General features: G+C 43.3%; 1 long non-coding RNA gene and 1 pseudogene across 1 annotated transcript in view; one reads left to right on the forward strand and one right to left on the reverse strand.

Annotated features, from left to right (window-relative positions):
• The window catches only part of LOC132596772 (uncharacterized), a 217,789-nt gene that overhangs the window by 139,865 nt on the left and 53,308 nt on the right, over positions 1-24,616 (reverse strand). The window lies entirely within an intron of this gene.
• On the forward strand, positions 2,230-2,460 carry LOC115852024 (V-type proton ATPase subunit e 1 pseudogene; annotated as a pseudogene).

Below are 24,616 nucleotides of genomic sequence, written 5' to 3' on the forward strand. Positions count from 1 at the left end.
TCACTTGATCAATAAACTCTTGACATGGGAATAAACAGAAGGATACAATATTCTCCTTCAGGATTTATTTTGTCCATGGAATAGCAGTGGCTTGCTATGCCTTTCCTTTTGAGAACCATGGAGATTCGGCGTTAAAACTCAAAATAGTTTACTCCTGAATGAAAAATCAAAAATGCCCAGATCGCCCGAAAACACTTTTTCAGTCTTTGTTGGCCTTAAACATACAAACTGTAAGGGGAAGACTAGATCTTCCAAAAGCAAACTTGCCTTCCACTCCAACTCGGTTTGCAAAAGTTTACTGTAGAGCTACCTAAGCAAGGCAATCTCATTTTGATAATTAACTTTGCAATTTAGGAAGTATGATAAAAATTAATATGCATCTCTCACTGTTCGTCCTAAAGAATTCAAAATTACTTCCCAGACAACGATCTGAAACTGTAGATGAAAAAGTACAGCAAACCCCAGAAATGTTGGATCCAGGACGCTGTGCATTTGGGACATAGCGATTGTTTTTAAACTCTTGAGAATATTTATTTAAAGAATCAATTCATTGATTCCTGTATCACTCTCCTATGGCTGTTTCTTTGATACTGAAATCCTTAACCCGCAAAACTGAAGGAGAGAGAATTTCTCCTTGCCCCATTAACTACCCCCCATTAACTACCCCCCATCCCCCCATTGCCCCATTAACTACCATGTTATGTTTACTCACACATGCTTTCATATATAGCACATGTATATCACAATTTTTAGAAATAAAGCCTTGCATCTTCCTCCTTTGTAAGATACATAAACGTATACTTAGATCAATACGAGCTTTTCATTAGTTAGTACGGAAAATGCTCCCCAAAGATCACTGAGGCATATTAAACCACTCTAACTTAGGATCCAGATAAGAGAAAGCAAAGTAGATCAGCAACATAGGCCAGAAGACGAGGAAAAGGAGGGGGAAAATGGTGTCTTGTGACACAATGACAGTTACAGCTTAAGCCCAGAATATAGACAACAGGCTGTGTCAGCTTTACATTTATAGCCCACAGGAAGAATAGAAACTCCTTGCCAACCTGTTTGTATATTTCCTCCTACAGCATGACTTCAGATTGATAACTACCATTTACTGAGATCTCACATTTACCAGGCGAAGAGCGAAGCACTTGACAAACTCTACATGATTTCCTTTATTCCTCACAAGAGTCCTATGAAATAGGTACCATTTGCCAGATGAGGTATAGGGTCCTAAAGAGGTTAACTGTCTTCCCCAGGGTCACATGGAAGCGATCGGAAATGCTGATATTTGAATGGGGGCATCTGACTTCAGAGCTGCCACGTGAACTGCCAACCTGAGACAAAAATGTCTGCAGCTTCCCTCCCAGCCCAGCACTAAGAATTTCAGTCAAGAGGAGGTAGCCTTTCTCTTCTATAAAATCGTCCTCAGTCTTCTCCATCCAAACTTTTATATGATCAAACAGTGTTTATTTTATTCACGGATATGTTTACATTGCCTTTCTCCAAGTACATTATTTTTGAAACACTTTCCCCTTATTCTCACATTTCTGCCAATTAAGTGAGGAGAAAATCAATATTTCATGGAGGAGAGAAGGAATCATAAAGTACATTGGTGGGGACCTAGAAACAGGTCTACCGATTCCATGTACCTTCCCCTTTAGTCTTGTGACCGTCAGGAAACACATCATTTACATTAATTTCATTAGTTTTCAAGTGTAACATTTTAAAGAAGCCTGGCATGATTTATTGATGTCTGTCCCCCGGCAGGAGTATTTTTCTCTTTCTCCTCTTAGCACAATGATTTGCCCTCCCCTTTAGAGGGGCGGTGGGTAAGTCTTTTGTTCTATGAAGGTAACGTGCAGCTGTCCGGACCCTGTGTTCAATGGCTACTTTGCCAGCCCTCTCAAGTAGCTTTACCATGAAAGTTCAGGGTCAAACAGCCTTTGGATGGACGTATACTGTACCGCTCAGCAAACTCACCCAGAATGGCCTGCCTGCCTGAACACAGAACTTGGCATCCTTGGCCTCAAAGGGTTCAGCACCACGGGTCCACCTCGTGGGAAAAATGTCTCTGAGCCAAACCATACAAAGCTAAAGTGGTGGGGGGTAGGGGAGGAAGACCAAGCCAGCCAGAAGAGAAACACGTTTCCCCAGTCAAGGAAATCAGCCGGGTGAGGCCAAAGTGGGACAACGGGGCAGGGGCTAGAAGCTCCAGTGGCACCCATGGCGGATAACAGCCTCACGGAGCCTCTCATCTTGATGAATATGTCTGGGCTTTGCCAGCTTCTTGGTGCCCTGGTTCATCCCTAAGGAGCGATCATCACCATGGTAGTGACCTGTTCAGTTTGCTGCTATCTCTTTTGGCTGATTGCGGTTCTGGCCCAAGTCAACCCTCTCTTTGGACCAGAGTTGAAAGACGAAACCATTTGGTATCTCAAGCATCTTTGGCCTTGAGGGACAAGACTCCCTCTCCAGTGCTCAGCCACTGACGTCATGAAGAGAATTCCTCTAGATGCAAAAGCACCTCCAAACCCAGACCACCTTCTTGGACTCACCTATTTTGACCATCAGTTGCCTTAAACGTTCACACCATATTTGCATATCTTATTCTATAATGAAGTATTTTTTCCTACCGTCTTTTTTACACTTTGAAAGATTACGTACCTACTTAACCTAAAGTGTGTCGACGCCGTAAAATGTTTACACAGTCTTCTGAGGTAGAAAGTGCTCCTCCTCTGAGAAACGTGTTACTCTCTCCTTGGAATCTATGGATTTGAAGACAAATCCATAGATTCCTGCTACAAGACAGATTAAGGCTCCAGTGGAACAGTCAATAAGGGAACATGTTCCGAGGGAAGATGTGACCCAACAGATACACAAAAGTATATTCTCAGGATGAATCTTATTTCTGCCCTCTTTTGGAATAACTTATTTTTCTGCTTCCTATGAAAAAAAGAAAAGAAAATCAAATTAGTTCCCTGCCCTCAATAATATATAATTTGAAGAAGGTCTTGCAATGTGCTGAGATTTACGTGAAAATGTTAATTAAACCAAGTTGTTGAGTAGAGTCGAGGGAACAGTGGATAGGCCAGAGTTGTGTAGCAAACACAGCGAGAACTAACCTGCCCAATGAGCAGGACTCCATGAAAAGTCACATTTCCCAGAAGACGACTTTCCATCAGATTTCTCAAATGTCACAGGATTTTGCTGACAAAGGAGAAGCCTCAGCTCAAAGTGTCTCTGTGGAGGCCGCTATGAATCAATCTCCTGCTCTCCCACGCGCCTGTGGCCACAATAGATCTGCCTTGTCCACTGACACACGTGTCACCTGGGCTCCTCACAGCCAGAGGCACATGTGCCTAAACAGGCTAAATGAATTCTTGGCCTTGTAACAAAACAAGGATAACCAGCCACTGGTGTTTGACCCCATGACCTTGGCCTCTTTAGCACCGTGCCTTCCCCAACAGAGTTAAAGAGCTGTGTGCTCTGTGGTCATGTCACCTGGCAGGAAACCATCAAGCATGTGAGTCCTGTATGGGCAAGGAAAGTCTGGAGAAATTAAGGCTGAAATACTGCCTACACGTCTATTTCTAGGAAGTGGTGTACTTCATATAACATGTTCCTATTTTCAAAAATGTCAAAATTGCTACATACTGAAAATGGTTGCTTTTGAGCCTTTAATAGAAATATGACTATGTATATAACAGGTAGGTAGATATTATGTATACATAACATATTATATATATTTATATATTAAATTACATATACATTATATATAAAAAATACATATATATAATTTATGATTATATATATAAAAATAATATATATAATTTTATATAATACAGATATATATACATAAAAAATTTTAGAACCTTCTTGAGGGGAAATTAAAATAGGTGTTTCAGAAGCTTTCCAGTGGCCACATTTCACCCGGGCCCACCAGGAAGACTAATAAAATAAGGATCTTTTTTTGTTTGTTTTCCAAAGGAAAATTACCACCGAAATTCTAGTGATCCTTTTCCTGGCAAGTCCCCTTGGTATTAGTCTCTTGGCCTTTTTCTCACGTGCCTGAGGAGCAAGGAGTCTGCTGCAACGGAAGCCTCCGCTTTGGGGGACTTCACTGGAATCTGCTCATGGAACTGTTTCCTTCAGTGGCTCCTCTTCCCCTCCCTCATCCTTTGCTCCTTGTCTCTGTCTTCTCCCCAGGATCTCAGCCTGCACCACTGTCCCTTTCCCTTACCACATTCCTGGCATGACGGCCTTCTGCCTTGAACATGCCAAGCTCCTGCCTGCTCACAGGTGCTTGCATTTGCTGTTCACAGTACCTGGAAGACTCGTCCCCGTCTCCCTCTCATCTTTCATTTCTTACTTCAATAATCACTTGCTCAGAGACACTTCCCGGACCTCCCCACCTGAGTCAGTCCTCCACCTCCACCCAGGTACTCTCCATCACATTCCCCTGAGACTTGTCTTGAGAGTACTTATAATCATCAAGCAATATTCTGTGTTTGTTTATTCACTGTTAGCCCTCCCCTCTCTCTAGAATATAAGCTCCATGAAGGGTGAACTTCACCTACTTTTTGCACTCTCAAACACCCAGCACCTAAGCAATGGCTGGCACACAGTAGGAGCTAAATAAACAATAGATGAATGAATGAATGAATTGTCCAGTGTTCCTCAGAGGAAAGGCACAGCTTCTCCAGAGAGACTATGGAGTATCTGACTTGTTATTTAAGGAGTTTGAAGAGCATTAATGACTTCAAACCCCTGACACTCTGCTTAGCCTCTGGTTGCTGTGGGACCTGCCTGACTTCAGGGGGCTTCTCTAGTTTCCAAACACAAAGTTGCCCACATATTAAAATGCTTAGAGATATTTAGCTCTAGATAATGATAATAGTTACCAGTTAGTGAGTACCTTCCCTGCCAGGAATGTGCATAAGACATTCTCACATTAGTCTGCTCGGCCAACCTATGCCGTAGCGGGTGTTATCCCTACTTCAAATACTAGGAGATTGAGTCTCAAGTGATTTGCAAAAACACATGGAACGTGTAAGTAGCAGAGCTGGTATCTGAAGCTTGTCTGTCTCATCTATTTTAAAGGCCCATGCTTTTAACCACTTCTTTGTTTTGAGAAGCCAAACATCAATGTGGTAAAAAGAATCAGCTTGTGGTGCACAAGCGTGTGATGTCCTTGAAAGGTGTGCAAGCATTTGTGTCATGTGATCTGTAGTTATAGCTTCCAACCCCTTCCTACCTATTCTAGACCAGTGCTTATTTGTAACAGTACAAATACTTCAGGTTGTTCATGAGTTTTCCTGGGTTTTCAAATACTGTTCTCATCAACTCCAAGGAAAGAAAGCAGAATTATTTGAGGTTTAGCACCTGCAGAAACTGTTGCTCTTTGCTCCAAGTAACAAACAGCTCATGTTTATGGAAGATATAAGCTGAGTTCCACCTTCTTTGTGGTAAATTTCTACCAAAAGTAATGTGAAGGGTTGAAAATTTAATGTTCCTAAGAGTAAAATGTATACAGGAGTTTACAATTCCTAATTTTTCTATAATAATAGCTATCTCAGCATCAACACCATTCAAACAAAGCTATAAAAACACTAGGATAGTATTTCAGAGAAAAACAGAAAAGGAAATAATTTACTCTCTTCCAACCCTCAGACCATTATGATTCTTTTATCTGCATACCTGGCTTTTCTTTCTTAATCTGTCCATCATGTAGATTATTCTGAGTCTTTCTTTTTTTCTTTCTTTCTTCTTTCCCAGAAATCATCATAAGAATATCTACCTATTAAGCTCTTGTCCCTTCCACTTGCCTTTTAACCCCCCCACCCCAATTGCTACATGAAGTTTACCGGTTCCTCCCTTAATTTTTTCTTCTGTAAGATGAGCTTCCAAGTTCTTACTCCTTTCTGCTTGAATTTGTATGAAAATGCAAGTGTTTAAGATTTACAACTCTGCTTCGCAGGCTCTCTTTCCATCTCTTCTGGGGCTTAACTACTGAGCTAAAAATCCCCCAGCTGAAATAGCAACAGATGGAAGGTTTTGAAGACATATCCAAATCTCCCAGTTCAACCAAAAAGGCAACAGCTTTCAAACTTGTTACATTATGGTGGGGAAGGATTTTCCACGGCCTGACCCGTCTTTCTAACATGAAACTTTCAGCAGCCTCCATGGTGTATTAACCAAATGACTGAATTTAATAGGAGCCTTTTCACAATAGGGAGAGCCCGTGTGCATGTGGACCTTCTCTCTCAGGCCAGTTTACTAGAGCAAGTGTCCAAGTCACCAGACATATCCTCACTCCTGGGTAACAGGGGATAATGGGTAAAGGAAAAAAAAAAGGCAAAGAAAACACAATGTTGGGGAGCACTGGGAAGTAGTGTGGCATAGCGGTGAAAAGTAAAGGCCTTGGGATCCCAGTTTTGGCACAGAACAGTTTTTTGTGATCTTGGGCAAATTAATTAACTTCTCCAAGCCTCAGTTACCTCATCTGTAAAATGGGGCTATTCTCAGTACCTAGTTTGTCTTTTTGCTGTGACAAGATAGTCACAATTTGACAAGACTGTACAAAAAGCACTTAACACTCTTACGATATCATGCTCTGTAAGTGGTTCCTATCACGAACATAGTTTTTATTTGCTATTACATCATGGACCAGGCAGCTTCCCATGATAGCAAAGGAGTTTAGGCCAACAGGTATAATGTCAGGTTTACCCTCCTAGATAACCCAAATTTATACCAGATGAATTAAGTGGAAAAAAGGAAAAATAATAAACAATGGACCTTTTAAATGTGTTTCCAATATAAATGGTCTAGAAGCAGAAAAGAGACAATAAAAGGAAAAGGACAGACAAAACAGATAAAGCTTGCATCTCTCCCAGATTTCAACATAAACTATCATGGCTTCGGAAAAGACCCATCCATTAGCTCTTCAAAGTTCTTTTCTCAAGGGAGAAGAATCCCACCCAGAGAAGAGAGACTGGCCTCAGAATACCAAAAGAAAGTTCAAAACTCTGGCCTTCACATTGAGGTAACAGTCTCCAGGTCAGGGGTATTGACCTGTCTGCAATTTCTGCTGGTGGATCCACTGAAAGAGGGACCCCCAAGGTACACACGTGTACACTGTCAATCCCAAATGCACACACATTCCGGGTAACGCACCAAAGGCAGGGGGGAGGGGCACTTCATCAACCCCATCACACTGGTACTTCTAGTGGCTGATACTCTGACTTTCTGGCCACCAGCTGTCATAAGAGGGCTATATCCCTTTCTGAGACTCTGAGTAACCTCACCAAGAGGTTGTTCAAAAGGCATGCAGTTCAGAGAAGACAAAACAAACGCAGGTGTGCAGTAGAATGGGGCCGGTTCTGATGCTGAGACCAGAGTGAGGCTGCCTGCCATGCTGCTTACTTCAAACCTAGTTTATTGGAACCAGAAAACTGAGTAACAACCACATTCTGAAACTCAAGATGCCAGCAAGAGTTGGATGTTCCTTAAAATAAGCTTTTGCGCTGATTATTTTTAGATGGCGCTGAAAGGAGACAGTTGCACCCACCTAGAAATTGTTCACGGCTTAAGTAGTAGATAAATTATTTTCCCTAGTGTGTGCTTTAAAATTTCACCTGAATGGAAAACGACACCAGCCATGTGCCTCACTGACCTAAACACCAAGCAGCCTCCTCCATACGGAAATTTAATTACTCTGTAAAATAAGACTTTTATTCTTGTGGAGTGAGTATATTTTTCGCCAACAATGACTTTCAAAGGCTTCAAATATCTGAAATCACTGTGAGAGGCAAAACTCTGATTTAACTGCTTTTTTTCCCCTCGTTAGGAAATATCTCCTTAAAATACTAATAGAGCCCAAGCCTATTTACATTGCAAACAACACGAAACAATTTCCCTGCTTCTTTCACTGGCCTCATCTAGCAACCAACGTGGTGAGAGTAATAGCAACTACAACTGACGATTCTGACCTGGTGCCTGGCGAACATTTCTCCTCTTATAACTACTTGAGCGTGGCAGGCTCTTCGTATTAACTACATTACCTCACCATTATCAAAGACGAAAGGAAATTAATTTTGTTTTTCAAGGTCTTGGCAATAAGTCGGTTCTTTACTTCATCAGACATCTGCTGTTTTTCTACGTGTGTCGTTTGCGAAGCTGAGTTTTCCTTATGACTTTATTCTCATAACAATTTATCACGCAATGGTGTTTACCAGAGGACTTGGGCCGACGGGTTTTTCTCTCTCCCAGCAGAAAACGTAACAGTAACTTAAGGCCAATATCATCATCTATATTTCATTCTCAAATAGTTTTCTGGGGCTTAAAAAAAGAAGCCAACAAGACTGTCAAGAAAAAATAACCACTTATGGTCTCCGGCTGAAATGTATTGCCAATGCAACTCTACTTTGTTTTAACAGATGGGCCTTTATCAGCAAATTATGTGGGCAGTTCACCAACTTCCCTTAGGAATGGAGGAGTGCTTCCATTTACTTGGGCTCTTATCTGTTCATTTAAAGCCACAGTTGACCACAAAATTCTAGGGTTTTTTTTTTTTTTCATGTATTGATACAAAGGATAAACTACAGAGAATCTTCTGTTCTCCAATCATTAGTCATTCCTGGGCTGATTGATAGGGCCTAAGCCTTATTTCACACCAGTGAAAAAAACAATTAGGTAGTCCCCATAGATACAGGGGTTCTCTAACGCGCTCTACATTTATTCCCTTTGCCTAATGGCATGAGGGCCTCTGAGAAAGCTCTTCACAATATTTATTTTGATGTATAATCTGCTGGGGTTGACTCATTTTTCTTTTTCTTCTCTAATCTCTCACTCTTCCTCTCACTTTCTCCAGCTGCTGACTAACTCCTAGAAGCCTCAGTTCTGCTGGTAAACACAAGAACCAGATTCATGGGAGGCTGTTGTTTCAGACAAGAGTCAACAGCTCTAGAATGGGGTGTGCAGAGAATCTGAAAACCAACTTCAAGGAATATTAGAGAAAACCTCTATTTGCCTCATGCCTCCTATGTGGATCCATGTTTTTCTGTCTATATATATATATCTATAGATATAGATATAGATTTTTTTTTTTTTTTTGCGGTACGCAGGCCTCTTACTGTTGTGGCCTCTCCCGTTGCGGAGCACAGGCTCCGGACGCGCAGGCTCAGTGGCCACGGCTCACGGGCCCAGCCGCTCCGCGGCATGTGCGATCTTCCCGGACTGGGGCATGAACCCGTGTCCCCTGCATCGGCAGGCGGACTCTCAACCACTGTGCCACCAGGGAAGCCCTCTGTCTATATTTTTTTATTAAGGAGATTCTCATCAAAAAAAAGAGATGAATGATGACAAATTTTTATTTTACCCTGAAAATTACTTTCACCTTCCTTTGTTGCAATTTACCATAAACATTTCCACAAGAATCCAATCCCTAGGCCTCAAGTTCTCTAAACCTATAAAATAAGAAGGTTGCACTAGACCCCAAGTTGAGTGTTCACGAGGAACACCTGGGGAGCTGGTTCGGCATGCAGATCTGAGCTCCACCCTGATTCAGTAGTGTGGAAGTGGCACCCAGGAATATTCCATTTTCAGCTCACCATTGGGGAATCTAATGTAGACTGTCCGTGGACCACACTCTGGGAATACTGGTCTGATGAACTTCATAGGACACTTCCTCTTTCAAAAGTCTGTGATTCCATAAAAACCTCAACCGCAGCTATTGGCTGATCATCTGAGCAAATCTAACATTTATTGACAAATCTATCCAGCGGCCACTGGCTTCAGTGGTATCTCCCTGGGTCTACTTTGTGAGCAGGGCAAGCCTGGCTCCAGGTGCGCTTTGAGGCTGAGCAGGGTGTGGGTGGCAGCCCTACACTCCAGGAACCAAACACATCAGCCCAGCCCAGCCCAGCCCACGGGCTCCTCCTGGCCTCAGTCTGAGACATAAGGCTCTTCAAAATGCTGCATTGCGGGCTTCTGGTGGCGCAGTGACTGAGAGTCCGCCTGCCGATGTAGGGAACACGGGTTCGTGCCCCGGTCCGGGAGGATCCCACATGCCGCAGAGCGGCTAAGTCCGTGAGCCATGGCCGCTGAGCCTGCGCGTCCGGAGCCTGTGCTCCGCAACGGGAGAGGCCACAACAGTGAGAGGGCCGCGTACCAGAAAAAAAAAAAAAAAAAAAAAAATGCTGCATCGTTTTGGTATTCAAGGTAGGTTTCCAAAACAGCAGACACTTGCATTTTCAAGGAAAAGTACAGAAACCTTTCATTTTGCAAGTAGCGACTCTGGGATCACCCATGATTTGTTACTTATTATCAGACAAGTCTTCTCCATTAGCACGAGAGAATATTGTAGGGATGAAATTAGAAAACTGATTACAACCCACGTGAAAAATGAACCACAACGAAGTGTGCAACTTTTCAAAACCATTCATCCTAACCTCAAGGCTCATGAATGAAAACCAGAGAAGTAAACGGCTGGTATGACCCAAAGGTCAGTGCTCACGCATGCTAACAGAATTTACAGGATGCTGTGAGGACAAGATTCCAGGTTCTGAGCACGTGGAAGTCAGAGGCCAAGGCTTGATCACAACTCCCTCACTAGCTACTTGTGTGACCTTGGCCAAGTTACTTCACTTCTCAGAATGTGTAAAATGGGGCTCACAGTTATTCAATACATATCTACTGAGTGCCTGGAGCGGGCCAGTGACGTACAGTAATCTCAAGCAGTGGACAAAACAGGACAAAAAATCCCTACCCTCAGGAAGAACACAGACAAGAGACAAAGAAGTTGAAACTACAATGTCAGTCAGTGATACGATGAAAAATAAAGCAGGGTAAGGAGTTAGAGTTTGGGGTTGCTATTTCAGATAAGAAGGTCAAAGAAAACCTCTCTGAGGAGGGACCGTTTGAACAGAGGCCATAATAAAGTGAGGAAGGAGCCTCATAATATCTGTGTAAAAGCCATCCAGGCAGAAGGAACGTGCAGGGGCAAAGGCCCTGAGGCAGGAACATTTGAGGAATGGTCAGGTGACAGCAAGGTGACAAGTGTGGCTTAAGGAAAAGGAGTGAGGGGAGAGTAGCAGGAAATTAGGTCAAAGAAGTAGCCAGATCATAAAGGACCTGAAAGTGAGCACTTGGGGTCTCATTCTGTTTTGATGAGGAGCCTTTAGAAGTTCTGAGTAGCATGAACTGATGGATGTTTGAAAGGATGGTTCCAGCTGCTGTTTGTAGACAAGAATATAAGGGAAGTGCATCCATCCACCATCAAGATAGGTGAGGTCATCTTTTCTTGTTGCAATCTGACATAATCTTTTCCACAAGAATCAAGTCCCTGGGAAACCTATAAAACGAGAAGGGAATCAACAACCACAAAAATTTTGTGCTTTATAGAAGCAAAGTTTACTTCTCACTCGTACTTCAGGTCCATTGTAAGTTAGCTGGGGTTCTGCTCCACCTCTTATCATTCTGGGACCCGAGGATGGAGCAGCCTCTATCTGGATCGCTGCAGATCACCACGACAGAGGGAAAAGGGAGCACGGTGACTCACGCACAGGCTCTGCAATGTCAGCCTGGGAGTGATACGCATCACTTCCACTCATATTCCGTTGGCCAAAGCAAATCGTTTGAACACATCTAACTTCAAGGGCAGTGGGAAAGTACAATCCTACCACGTGCCTGCAAGATGGAAAATTGGATGAACAGCACTAACGAATACCACAGAGACCAGAGGGAAGCAGGGAGACTGATTAGGAGGCTTTTACAGTAATCCAGGCAAGAGAGGAGAACGGCTTACACCAGGCAGTGGCAGGAGAGGTGTTAGGAAACAGATGCCGAAGATATTCTGAAGGCAGAGACAAAAAAAAATTTGCTGATGGATTGGATGTGGAATAATCACAACCACCCCACAGTGAATTTATTTTGGTGCAGATTAAATGAGATGATATATGTGAAATTTTTGCACAATGCCAGACACGTTGTAAACCTCAACGATGGTGATTATTATCGTCGTAGTTCGAGACTGAAGAGGTACTTATGATAACAGAACAGAACAGCCTAATTTTGGCCCATCCTATTTTCCAAGATATATTGTTGCTTCACTCTTACACCACTATTCACACACACACATGCACACAAAGATATTTTCCAAAAATAATCATAGTATTTATTACCAACTTGACTTTAAATGGTCTTCACCTCTTAGGAAACTTTCTAATAATGAACTGATTTTCCTAGTAACTTCAGAGAAGCTTTCATTCATGTGGACACACATTTGGGACCCAGAAAGCAGCCTGCATAAGTCAGGAAGCCCCCAGTCTCTCAGCTCAGATGTTGTAGATTAATAGTCATTTGATTTGGAAATGTGAAATGAACTGATAAGAAAACTTGCTCGTACCAATGACATTCAGGAATGAAAACTGACAGGTCACCTGCTTTAGAAGATTTGATTCTTCACATTTTAAGGGGAGGAGACCTTTAGTGACATTTGCTCTCTTATGGCTTACATTAAACAATTTAATATATAACATGAGGGAGAGAACATGATTTAAACAATATATCCAGGAGGAAAAATAAATGACCTCAGTCCCAAGAGGCACTGTTATGCACTGGTACTATTCATGTACATTATAAGGAATGATGTATCAGTTTTACTTCTAATCAGCATCTAAATATATCACCGTCGGTTCCTGGAGTGCATTACACTATCTCGCAATGCATGCTCACATTCTACATTAATGTGGAAAGTATCCATCCGTTATCAGGCAGAACTTAATTCTATATTGAAAAATGAGGTGTCTGCTTGGTACACTTCTATTTTTAGGTTTAAAGTCATTGAGAAACCAAATCTAAAATAGAACTTTGGAACTAAACTATGCCGTTTTTTAGGGCGTGGGTGTTAAGAGAGAACAATTTTGGGGGTGTCTGATTCAGAGGTATCACCTATGTTTTGGGTGCCTCTGGTTTCCTCTCCTGTTTGGGCGTATCTAACCCAACAGTGTTGTGAAATTCTTTAAAAATATTCTTAGAACAAATTTTTAAATAAACATATAATACATGCGGCTATCTCTGAGTTAACTGTCCCCATAAACAAGCAAAATATCCCAGGAATGTCACAATTTCAGCTTCTAAACTATGTCTTTCAAACTGCTTCCTGTCTATGCATGTGTCTTGATTTGGGGTTCAAAATCTATGTTCTCTATGGATATCAGTAGGATAAAAACGGCTGGTTTATGATAACATATATATATGAAATCTAAGAAAAAAAAAAAAGGTCATGAAGAACCTAGGGGTAAGATGGGAATAAAGACACAGACCTACTAGAGAATGGACTTGAGGATATGGGGAGGGGGAAGGGTAAGCTGTGACAAAGTGAGAGAGTGGCATGGACATATATACACTACGATTCGTAAAATAGATAGCTAGTGGGAAGCAGCCGCATAGCACAGGGAGACCAGCTCGGTGCTTTGTGACAACCTCGATGGGTGGGATAGGGAGGGTGGGAGGCAGGGAGACGCAAGAGGGAGGAGATATGGGAACATATGTATATGTATAACTGATTCACTTTGTTATAAACCAGAAACTAACACACCATTGTAAAGCAATTATACTCCAATAAAGATGTTAAAAAAAAGGGCTGGTTGTTGCAATATTATACAAATGAAAGTTAAGTATTGAAACACACCAGGTGATGTGTTCCACGGCATAACAAATACAAGCAGACTCAGTTAGCCAGACCACGTGCTGAGGCCACTGTGGATGTTCCATAAAGTGGATCTGATGGATTTACTGAGCATCTTCTATGTGCTTAGGACAGCGTTAGGTACCATGAAAAATAAAAAATACATGCAACTATTTCTGTTCTCAAACGCCTCAAAACAATTGAGGATTCAGTGGATCTCTGTTGGGTCCAAATGATAGAAATGCAACTTGATCTAGCTCAACTCAAACACAGAAAAAGTGGAGGAAGGTGGGAATTTATTGGCTCACCTGACTGAATTAGGGGGTAAGTGTAGACCTAGCCTGTAGAGGGATGAAATTCTCGAGTGCTTTGTTTTTACGTCTTGCTCCTGTGCTTCTCTCTGTGCTCCAGCATCATCTTCTCAGACTGGGTTTTCCAGAAAGCACAACTCTGGCAACCTCCAGATTCACATCTTGACCACTTCGGCACCAGAATGAAAAGGACCCTTCCCCACTGGTTCTATGAAGGGGTGCACATTTCCATGGTGTAAATACTCCCACCCTGGCCAGCTTCAAGCTACCACCCTGAGGTCACCAAATGGGGAGCAGGGAAGAGATGCTGTCCTGAGCCTGGCTGAGCAGGTGCAAGCCAGCTCCAGCATGCCACTGATTTCCACCATACTGCAATCCCCTCTCTATACACACCTACGGAAAACCCAGCTAGACCTGGTCCCCGCTTTCAAGGGGTATTTCAAAGAAGATAGAGAAGGAAGTAAATAATTACAGAACAGTGAGGTAATTGCTACAATACAGGCACACACAGATACAGAGATGGCTCCAAGCAGGGGCGATCCCCTCTACCTGGGCTGGAGTTGGGACCTCAGGGGAGGCTTCATAGGAGATGCCTTTATGGTGGAGAACATGTTCACCACTTGGAAGTGTAGAGGGGAAGGGTGTGCAGAGGAAACACCGTGCACAGTGACCCACAGGAATGCAACGGAAGGGGGTGAAGGGACTGTGAGAGTGGTTGGAGGGAAGGTACAAGAAGCTGAGAGACATGGGGGAGCCTGGGGGCTGCGGGGAGTAAATCAGAGATGAGTCATGAGGACTTCGGATGCTTTCTAAGGAATTCAGCTCTTTAGCCCATCCGTCAGTGGTCTTCAACCTGTTTCTAGTAGGGGGAACCCTTTTGCTATGAAATGTTAGGTGTGATCTCAGCTTATAAAACAAATAAATTTCATATTCTTAGTGCATACTCATTGTACTAAAAATAACTGCGTTACATTTGCTGAGAATACCCGTTTGTAAACGGGTGGTGTCCTGAGTGTTAAAATTTGGTATACAGTATAGCACATTTGAGAGAGTTCACGTTACTTAGATTTTTAAATAATTGTTTCTGAAATAATTTCAAACTTAAAGCTGCAAGCATAGCATAAAGTACACCCATACTTTACCCAGATCTGCCTATTGTTAATATTTTGCCCTGTTTGCTTTATCATTTGCTTTCTTACTCTTTGCTCTTTTCAAAAGTATGTACACATGTGTATGTATGTGTGTATACTTATTTTTCTGAGCCATTTGGGAATACGTTACATACCTCACGGACATTTACCCCTGAACACCTCAGGATATATTTCCTAAGAATAGAAATACATATTCTCTCCTATAACTACGGTATAGCTATCAATTTCAATAAATTTAACCTTTATTCCATACTTCACTCTTCTGCCCTAATTCCAATTTTGTCAGTTATTCCAAAACTGTCATTTATAGCATTTCCCCCCTCCAGTACAGGATCCACTCTAGGACCACATAGGATGTCCTTCCATCCCTAATTTGTGATATGAATTTTGATCTCCAGTCGAAGTTTTTTCAACTTCTCCATTCTATGTATAGTGGCTATTTTTTTTACTTTGCTATTAATAAGCAATTTGAGGGGATACATTTTTAGATTAGGCAAAAATGATGACTTTTCAACTTTAGCACTCCTTCCGTGATTACCAGTAGGTAGCTGACATTCCATTATAGGCAAGAGCCCTCCCTTCTCCTCCATAGTTTTTGGTGTTGTTGTTTTTTAGTATTTATCTCTTTATTATCAGTATGTACTCACGGATTCCTTTTTCTTCAATGCTTTATAATTCACTTACTGTCTTTAACATTAGTGCTCAGATGATCTCTGCTTTGACCACTGGACATCCCTTCAAACTGACTTCTCTGTCCTAGTGATATACCCTATTGGGTTTTGGGTTTTGGGTTTTTTTTTTTAGCATTTTCATACTTTCTGACATAAAATATACCAGGTTCATCCATACCTACCCTGCCTCAGCCTTGGAATCAGCCATTTCTTCAAGGATCCCTGGTTCCTTTTATTGGGGAATGGCATTAGGGACCAAGATGTGGGTACTAAGTGTGCTTATTGTTACTAGGGTGTCATTACTTCTTGGCCTTTTCAGTGGACGAAGCTAGGATATATACATGTATGTATCCATAGAGAACACACACACACATAATTCTGAGTCCACACCAATGCCTCAAGTTCAAATCCATCCCCACAGAGTTCTTTTCTTGACTTCCCCATTCCACATTTGTACCTCTCTTATTCCACAGTGACAACTAATTATTGTTCCTGCTAATATGAACTAATTTACTCATTACTCAATCCTATCATATACCTAAAAGAGTTTCAGAAGGGCTTCTCCCCAAAACAAACCTACTAGAAAGAGTTCAGGACTTGTTTGCTGTTCTCTGCATCTCCCCAGCCTGCCAAGACTGGATGTATTTAGTCCAATATACTGTGTTCATAAATTACTTCAATTGGTTCTTTTTTCCCCCATTTATTTTGGTAATGTTATTCATTTGAAATACAGCTGGGTTCATTTGCTTCAGTTTTCATCCAGTTTCAGGATGCTTTTTTACCTTCCACCATTGCTGACTTTATTTCATTTTTTGAATAGGTAGAACTAACATGCTTACAAACCTCAAAACTGTATGAAAAGGCACACTCAGAAAAGTTTACACTGTAAACTTGTTTCTAAATGAACGGCATTCTTTTTCCTGTAATGAAATCATCAAATGTGTGGGAAGGGGGAATATAATGACGTGTAAAGGGTTGAGGACAAGTCCCAGTTCTCAGGCTGAAGTGTCCGGTAGGATGAAGGTGAACCTCTGCAGGACACAGCTCACGGGGGGAAGAAACAGGTTTGGGCAGAAAGACAATGCATTCCGGTTTTGATACATACTGTGTTCCTGCCCAGCTTATCTCCTGGAAAGCCAGAAGAAGCAGGACTAAATGAAAGGGAAAAGGGGAGACAACAGCAGCAGGAATGTGTGAAGGGCCAATGAAAGCTGCACAGCAATGAACCTTGAAACCATCTTGAAATTACCTGTCTTTATTGACTGTCCCATTACCATTGCCATAAACACACCATCCCCCTGAGGCCTGGGTCCTCCCCTCCATCAGCCCCTAGGTAGGTCCTCTGCAGGGGCACATGGCTTAGTGGCTCTGGAATCAGACATATCTTACACAAATTCTAGCTCCACTACTTCCTAGCTGGGTGAACTTACACAAATCGGCTCACCCTTCTAAGCTTCAGTTCCTTTCCTGTAAGACGGAGAGAGTGACACATCACCTACCTTGCGGTGTCGTTGTGGAGACTACGGGATAATATAAGGCAAGTGCCCAGCACAATGCCTGATTCAAAGAAGGTATTTTCTCTTTTTTCCATTAATCTCAGGTAATCAAGATTCCAACTCCCTCACACTCTAAATATAAGCTATACAATACTCTACTGCCGTGGCTCTCAACATTGGCCACACATAAAAATCACCTGGGGAGCTTTTAAAACATACCAAGACTCAAACCTCACAGCCCAGAGAGTCAGACTTAATCAGCCTGGGGTGGAATTCAGCATTGGTGTTTTTCGTTTTGTTTTTTTTTAAGAAAAGCTCCAAGGTGATTTTAAGCAGAGTTCAGCACCACTGCTTTCCTCACACACTAAATCTGAAGAAGGGCTCTCCTAGGTTGTACTCCCTCTTGACCCTTCTGACAGCACTTCAGAAGAGAGATAGATGGCTTCAATTGTTCTCTTTTTATCCCAAACATCCAAAGCGTATAGCAATATGTTATTCTCCAGGAACCTCTTTTCTGAGAAACATAAATACCACCTTCCCCACAGGAAGAAAGGAATGTTCCTCCCCACCCAAAAGAAACCTGCTCCTTTCTCACCCACCCAGGCAGGCTAGAAAGCAAAACACAATCGGAGCTTGGTCAGCGCAAACTCAGCCCCGAGGAGACGAGCCAGGAAGGGGCAGGTCTTTCCACCGGCCCAGTCCAAGCAGTCCCAACCAGCTGAGGGACGCAGAGGCTGGGGGCTCCCACAGGGCGATGCCATTTCCGCTTATCACACAAATCATGTCTAATGGGTGCCGGCGCTCTCAGGAAGCGTGTGAGCCGCTGCACTGCACTTGTGCCAGCCATAGCCACCAAACCGATGTGTACACGGGCTGGAAGGCAATTCCTCAGCCAACTCAGGGTTACTTTGAAAACTCTCGTCTGCAGGAGGAAAGGGAATCAGTCACCACCAGCAAAGGTAGAACGCTAACCGGTGGCTGAAGCCCATGTGATCCTCTAAGGTGGATGGATTCCTGAGAGGAGGCGGGTAGAAGCCCACTGCCTATCACCAGTTGCTTCTTTCAAAACAGGAAAGAGAAACCTTTCTGACAACAGGAAGCAGCTTTATGATCAGTTTTTTTTTTTTGGCAAATAAAAATCTTTATCTAAGATTCCCATTGTTTACCAGTTTAGGAGTATTTTGATAAGAGTACGTGTTCCCTGGGGCCTGGAATCCCAAAATTCTATCTAGTAATGAAGCTTACTGCCTTAGGTCACCCAGCTGCCCTCCAAGGACCCTGAAGCCTATAGATCTTCAGTGTAAAATGGGCTGATTCGTCGCCAAAGGTGCTGGGCAGAGCACCTAAAAGGACAGTGTTTAGAATGTAGGTCCCAACACTGTCCTTTGTTCTGAGCTATACTTCCTTACAACATTGAGCCTGGGCAGCCCGGCCCCACAGTGTCTGGCCATTCTTGATGTGCTCAGGCAGCCCAGTCTGAATGTATCTTCACAAAAGCAGGGGCCCAGTGACCAGATGTCCAGTGCAGATGGAGCCTTGGGACACCCACCCAGTCTGAGCCATGACTTACACCTGCGCAACCTCTGACAGCCAGGGACTCAGACTCCTTGGCAATCCAAAGACAGCCAGAGCAATTCGTCCACCTCAAACCCTCCCTCTATTCTGCACCTCTTCTTCTGAACCCTGCTTGGAGTAGTACGAAACTGTAACCTTTGGCTAAAGAACATCTCTTTTATTCCCATCACGTGTCAGAAAGACCCCAGGGTACTAAATGAAGAATGAGAAAGCAAGAAGTAAATGGAAAGAAAAACAGGAGACGAAAGGTTAGGCCATCAATATGAACAAGAAATTAAAACCCTTCTGCAAACCTACCCTTATTTATCACTTGTCTCTAATTTGCTCTAAGATCCTTCAGCCTGTGCAAAGGGACATTGAGTGTGTACCTCAGTTTAAGCTATAAGTCTGGGGTTGAGCTGCCCAAGCTCAGAAAACATTTAACTCAAGTATGCACAGACCTTCAGCAGGAAACCCATAATCCAGAGGCAGCTACTACAAATGCTTCAAATCCATATCTCAGTCAAACTCAAGGCTTGCAAATTAATATGCTCAATGTCAGAAGCAGGCCCTCGTTGCTTTTTTAAATGAATATAGTGGCTTGTTTACAAGGATAACGACTGTTAGAAATTGGTTCTCACTGGTAAAATTAGAAGTATTCAGTATATGTGTATATTGATGACAAATATGCAATAGACCCTCCCCCCCCCAGTACCCTTACAATGAATTAGGTATAAGATTCCAGGTCCAGCCCACACCCAAGGGGTGGAGACAACACATGGGTGTGAATACAAGGAAGGGCATCATTGGGGTCCATCTCAAAGGCTGGGTGCCTTCTCTTTCCAGCTATACGTCATGAAGGATTTCAGATTCCTGATGCCAGTTATAAGGGTTATAAAGAAATCTCGCCATTTGCCTCAAATAACCTTTCACGTACGATGGTGGGCAGAGTGCCTGCCATGGAACATCACCCAACCCTGAGCTTGTTGGTCAGCTCCCCTTTCTGCAGAATGTTCCTCTCTTCTCCTCCAACATAAATGAACCAAGCCTGTGTCCTGGATCCTCACAGTATCGAGTATATTTGGCAAACACATTTGAGCTGAGGTATTTGTGTAAATGCGGCTTACAACGTTATCCTTCATAGGAGACACTTTTGGATTTTAACTGAAGCCTCTGGTGATAGCACCTCCCAGGGAAGCTGTTTGGAAGAAACTTTGGAATGCAGAACTTTCAGGCTGAAAGGGACCTGAGAGAAGGGAGAGCCCAATACTCTTGCTTTACAGCAGAGAAGAAAACTGAGGCCTGCGGGGGACATGACCACAGACCTTCCCAAGTTGACGTAGCCAGATTTGCAGGGATCTTTACAATCAATTTTCCTCATTCTCTCTCTCAAATGAATAAAAGGGAAACCTTTTTGTCACTCCAAAAATGGATCTCTCGGAGGTAGTGTTAGAAGCAGAGGGGGAAGAACACACCCAGGGCTTAGTGCTAATGATAGGTTTGTTGCTTTGTCTTTCAACGCCTAGAGCCTCTCAGCCTACGCTAGTGGTTCCAAAGACTACGCCCCCCAACTCTTCTCCATTCTCCTCCCGCACCCAGCCCTGCATCCACCCCTCTGCCCTCAGTCCCCAGCAATGCAAAGGAAGAGGTCACCACCGCACCTACCCTAAAGACGGCTGTCCTCCGAGGATAACACCCAGGGCTGAAAGTGAGATCCGAGCATCAGAGCTGGGGTGTCTGGGCCTCCGGACGGGCTTCACGAGACCCTGTGAACCGGACTCTGCCCTTGGAAGGCAGGATGCCCCCTTTGACTTCGTCTCTGTGCAAATGTCATCATTATCTGACATTTGAGCAAAACACAGACATACTCCTGTTACACAAGCTGATTAAGCGACTTCATCATCAGGAAAAAGCAAATCTCCAAGAGAGCCCAGCTCACAGTTCATCAGCACGTAGCTCCCCGCACTCAACACAGCCGTTAAGAACCCAGTTCTGGGGTTGTGCTCTGAAAACCAAGACTTCTTGGTCCGTCTCACCAGGGCCAAGGGAAGCACAGCTACCTTTAGAGACAAAGGAGTCACCCGGTTTCAAAGGTTTCTTGATATTGTGCTGTTTGTTGGATTTGAGTTGCATAATATGATGTTTTTTGAGCCTTCAAAAGAGGGAGCAAAATCCAGGCTTTACGGATAGGACAGAGTCTCTGTGTGAATGCACATTTCATGTTCACCACTTGCAATCTTCTAATGGAAAATGACTTCAACAGGCCTTTTATGTGGCTTAAACCAGCTCTCCAACCCTTGACACTTTTGCCCTCCTAACAAGTTTGACTAGAAGGTGCGTGGGACTGAAAGAGATTCCACCTGGGCTGGAGTTAGGACGACTTGAATTGCTACCACCACAGATCTGCCCCTGTTTGCAGGTCTGTGTCCCTGCCCCATCACACTTCCTGGAAGATGTTTGGCAGACCTGGACTCAGTCAGCCTGTACTGGTTAACGGTGCCTTCTAATTTCCCTTTCTTGTTCCCCAACAAGATGAGGTATTGGGCTTCCCTGGTGGCGCAGTGGTTGAGAGTCCGCCTGCCAATGCAGGGGACGCGGGTTCGTGCCCCGGTCCGGAAAGATCCCAGGTGCCGCGGAGCGGCTGGGCCCGTGAGCCATGGCCGCTGAGCCTGTGCGTCCGGAGCCTGTGCTCCGCAACCGGAGAGGCCACAACAGTGAGAGGCCCGCGTACTGCAAAAAAAAAAAAAAAAAAAAAGAGGTATTTCCTGCCTTGCCACAAGCCATGCCCCTAGGTCAAACATCTCTGGGCCTAAGGAAGGGCTCCACGGGCTGTGGAATAGAGGAAATGCTCCTTACGGGGAGGTTCCACATCATCCCGAATCTGGGCTGCTCTCCACAGCAGCAAGGAGGACCCGAAGCTTGCACATGCGCATTTAAGCCAGATGGCATGCACAGGTGTGAGGCTCCCCTCCTCAAGGTCTGACACCATGGTTTAGATAAGAAAAATCTGTGATAACAGAATTTCCCTAGGGGGGCTTTTTAAATTCCCTGGCACTCTTACCTAATAGCTTACCTGTCCCACAGGAAAACTATGCCCCATTCTTCATTTATTCAACAACTGTATTGAGTGCCTACTCTCTCCCAGACAGAAGAAACTGCCGAGTTTTACTTTATTATTTTACTGGTGGAAAAACCACAATGCAGACTTCCAGTCCAGGCAGCAATCTATGACCATCATGGTGCAGAAATATTAACATGCTCCTCTTTTTTTGTAAACTTTTCACTGAAGCTCAATGTACAGATACAAAGGGCACAAATCCTAAGTATGCAACTCAATGAACTTTCACAAACTCAATAATCCCATGCAACCAACACGCAGATCAAGAAACAGCACATCACCCACACCCCAGAAACTTACTTTGCATGTCCCACCAGTCACTACCCTTCAACAAAAGTAGCCACTGTCCTGACTTCTAACATCATAAGTAAGTTTTGCCTGTTTTAAACATCATATAAGTAGAATCAGTGTACTTTTTTACATCTGGCTTCCTGTGCTAATATTCTGTTTGTGAGAGTCAATCTTGTTGTTTCATGTATTTATGGTTTGTTCATCCTCATTGCTATACATTCCGTTGTGTGATTATATTATACCACCATGACTTTATTCTTCTTACTGTTGATGAGCATTTGAGTCGTGTCCAGCATTACATATAATGTAGCCATAGACATTCTTTTATGTGTCTTCTGGTCAACATGTATATGATTTCTCTTGTCCATATACCTAGGAGAGGTGATATGTTCTCTTAAATAATAAAGATCTGAAAAAGCTTTGAGAGCTACATTTTATTTTATTTTTTTAACACCTTTATTGGAGTAAAATTGCTTTACAGTGGTGTATTAGTTTCTGCTCTATAACAAAGTGAATCAGTTGTACATAGACATATGTTCCCGTGTCTCCTCCCTCTTGCGGAGAGCTGCATTTTAAATCAGATTCTTGCTGCTGGCGGTACAGATGGCTCCACCTTGATCCAACCAGTTTCTTCTCATCTCTTCCCTTCTAAGTTGGTCCCAAGATTTGGTGCTGATACCTGGAGCAAGTTTGGGTGGTGACTTCTATCCTGACAGGGAAAGTCACTCAATATTCAGGCCGTGGCCAAGGTTGTTGAGCTGGTCAGTAGCAGGCAGCCTGGGAAGTAACCACAACATGCCCTGGGGCAGGCTGACGGGTCTGCACAGGAAACCAAGAAGCATTCAGTGGGAGTTTCTGTAATCACTGCCACTGCACTCCTGGCTCTGTCTCCAGGGCTGCCTGCGCCTTCACAGTTCAGACTCTTCTTGTGCCAGTGAATTTCTGGCTTGCTCTGGAAAGGCTGCCAGTGCCTTGTCATAAGCCCCAGAGACCAACCACTGGCATCCTAAGTGCACCACCGCTGCTTGGATGGCAGGATTCACCTGATGCCAACGTGCCCAACACTGACTTGGCATCTTCCAAAGAGTGAGGTAGACTTGGTCACTCTGCCAGTACTCAGGCTAACTCCCCATGCACCCCGCCCCCAGCGATACCCAGTAAGGTTTGGGACTTCCTGCAAAGAACTGGCCAGAACTTGTAGTAAATGGCGAGTTCTCCCAAAGTCCCAGCTTCTGGACAGGTGTTCCCGCTTATGCTGTCTCCTCAATAGTCCCACCCACTCCCTCCGCCAGTGTGGTAGGCATGGTTCTATTCTAAGTTCTGTTCTATTGGAGGTTGTTATAGGTTACACACGTGCCCAGTGTCATAAAGCTAACACATGGTAGGGGAAGGATAGCAAACAAGATCCAAACCTAGCTGCTTTTCGAGTACAACTGGAACCTCAAACATTTTAATATTAGCCTAAATAAAAGATCATCAAGAAATCAACAAGGGTAGTTACTGGAAAGAACATGGAAATAAGAATTGGGAGATCTGGGTATAGTTCCATTCCAGTTTACTACCACCTAATTTGGTTATCCAGGGAAGGTCACTTAAGCTTTCAGAATAACAGTGTCTTTAACTGAAAATGAAAGAGTCATGCATTGCCCACAGACCACACCTCCGTGAGAGCGGGGGCCATGTCCTTTTCTCCTGACCATAGTGTTCCCAGCACCAACCATAGTGTCCGGCCAATAACAGGTACTCAATACATGTGGAATGAATGGAAGGATAAATTCATGGGAATCCACATCAGACTCTCTTAACAAACTCTCTCTCTTACACATCAGACGCTCTCAAAATGCCCATGCCAAGGCCCCACCCCATAAATGCTGGTTTTCTTTTAAAGGGAAAAAAAAAAAACCTCTCTAGGTAGTTCTGATTTGGACCCATAGTATGACGTCACAACTCTAAAATTCTATTATTCTGTTAAATCAGCTGTATAAATAATCCCTTACTAAGTTCAACATGAATTTATTTATTCAATTTTATACAGTTCCCTCCTAATTAGGACAATCAGGCCATACGTTCTCTCTAGTCCTCTAAATCCCTGAGAAGTCTAACTTCTTTCCCTGTCTGCAATTAATGAGTCCCCATCTTTCCCCTTCACTGCTCCATTTTTCTCCCACTTGCTTTTGAGTCTGTTTTTTTCCTTGAATTACACCAGTTGGATTGAGACCATCAAATCTATAAAGATACAATATCTGCATAAATTAGAAACAAAGTAATTTCTTATTTGGCTAGAATTCCTACGTGCTAGTTCACAAGTGTTTTCCCTTTTTCTCTTATCTT

Source organism: Globicephala melas, chromosome 2 (genome assembly GCF_963455315.2).
Source record: "Globicephala melas chromosome 2, mGloMel1.2, whole genome shotgun sequence".
NCBI lineage: Eukaryota > Metazoa > Chordata > Mammalia > Artiodactyla > Delphinidae > Globicephala > Globicephala melas.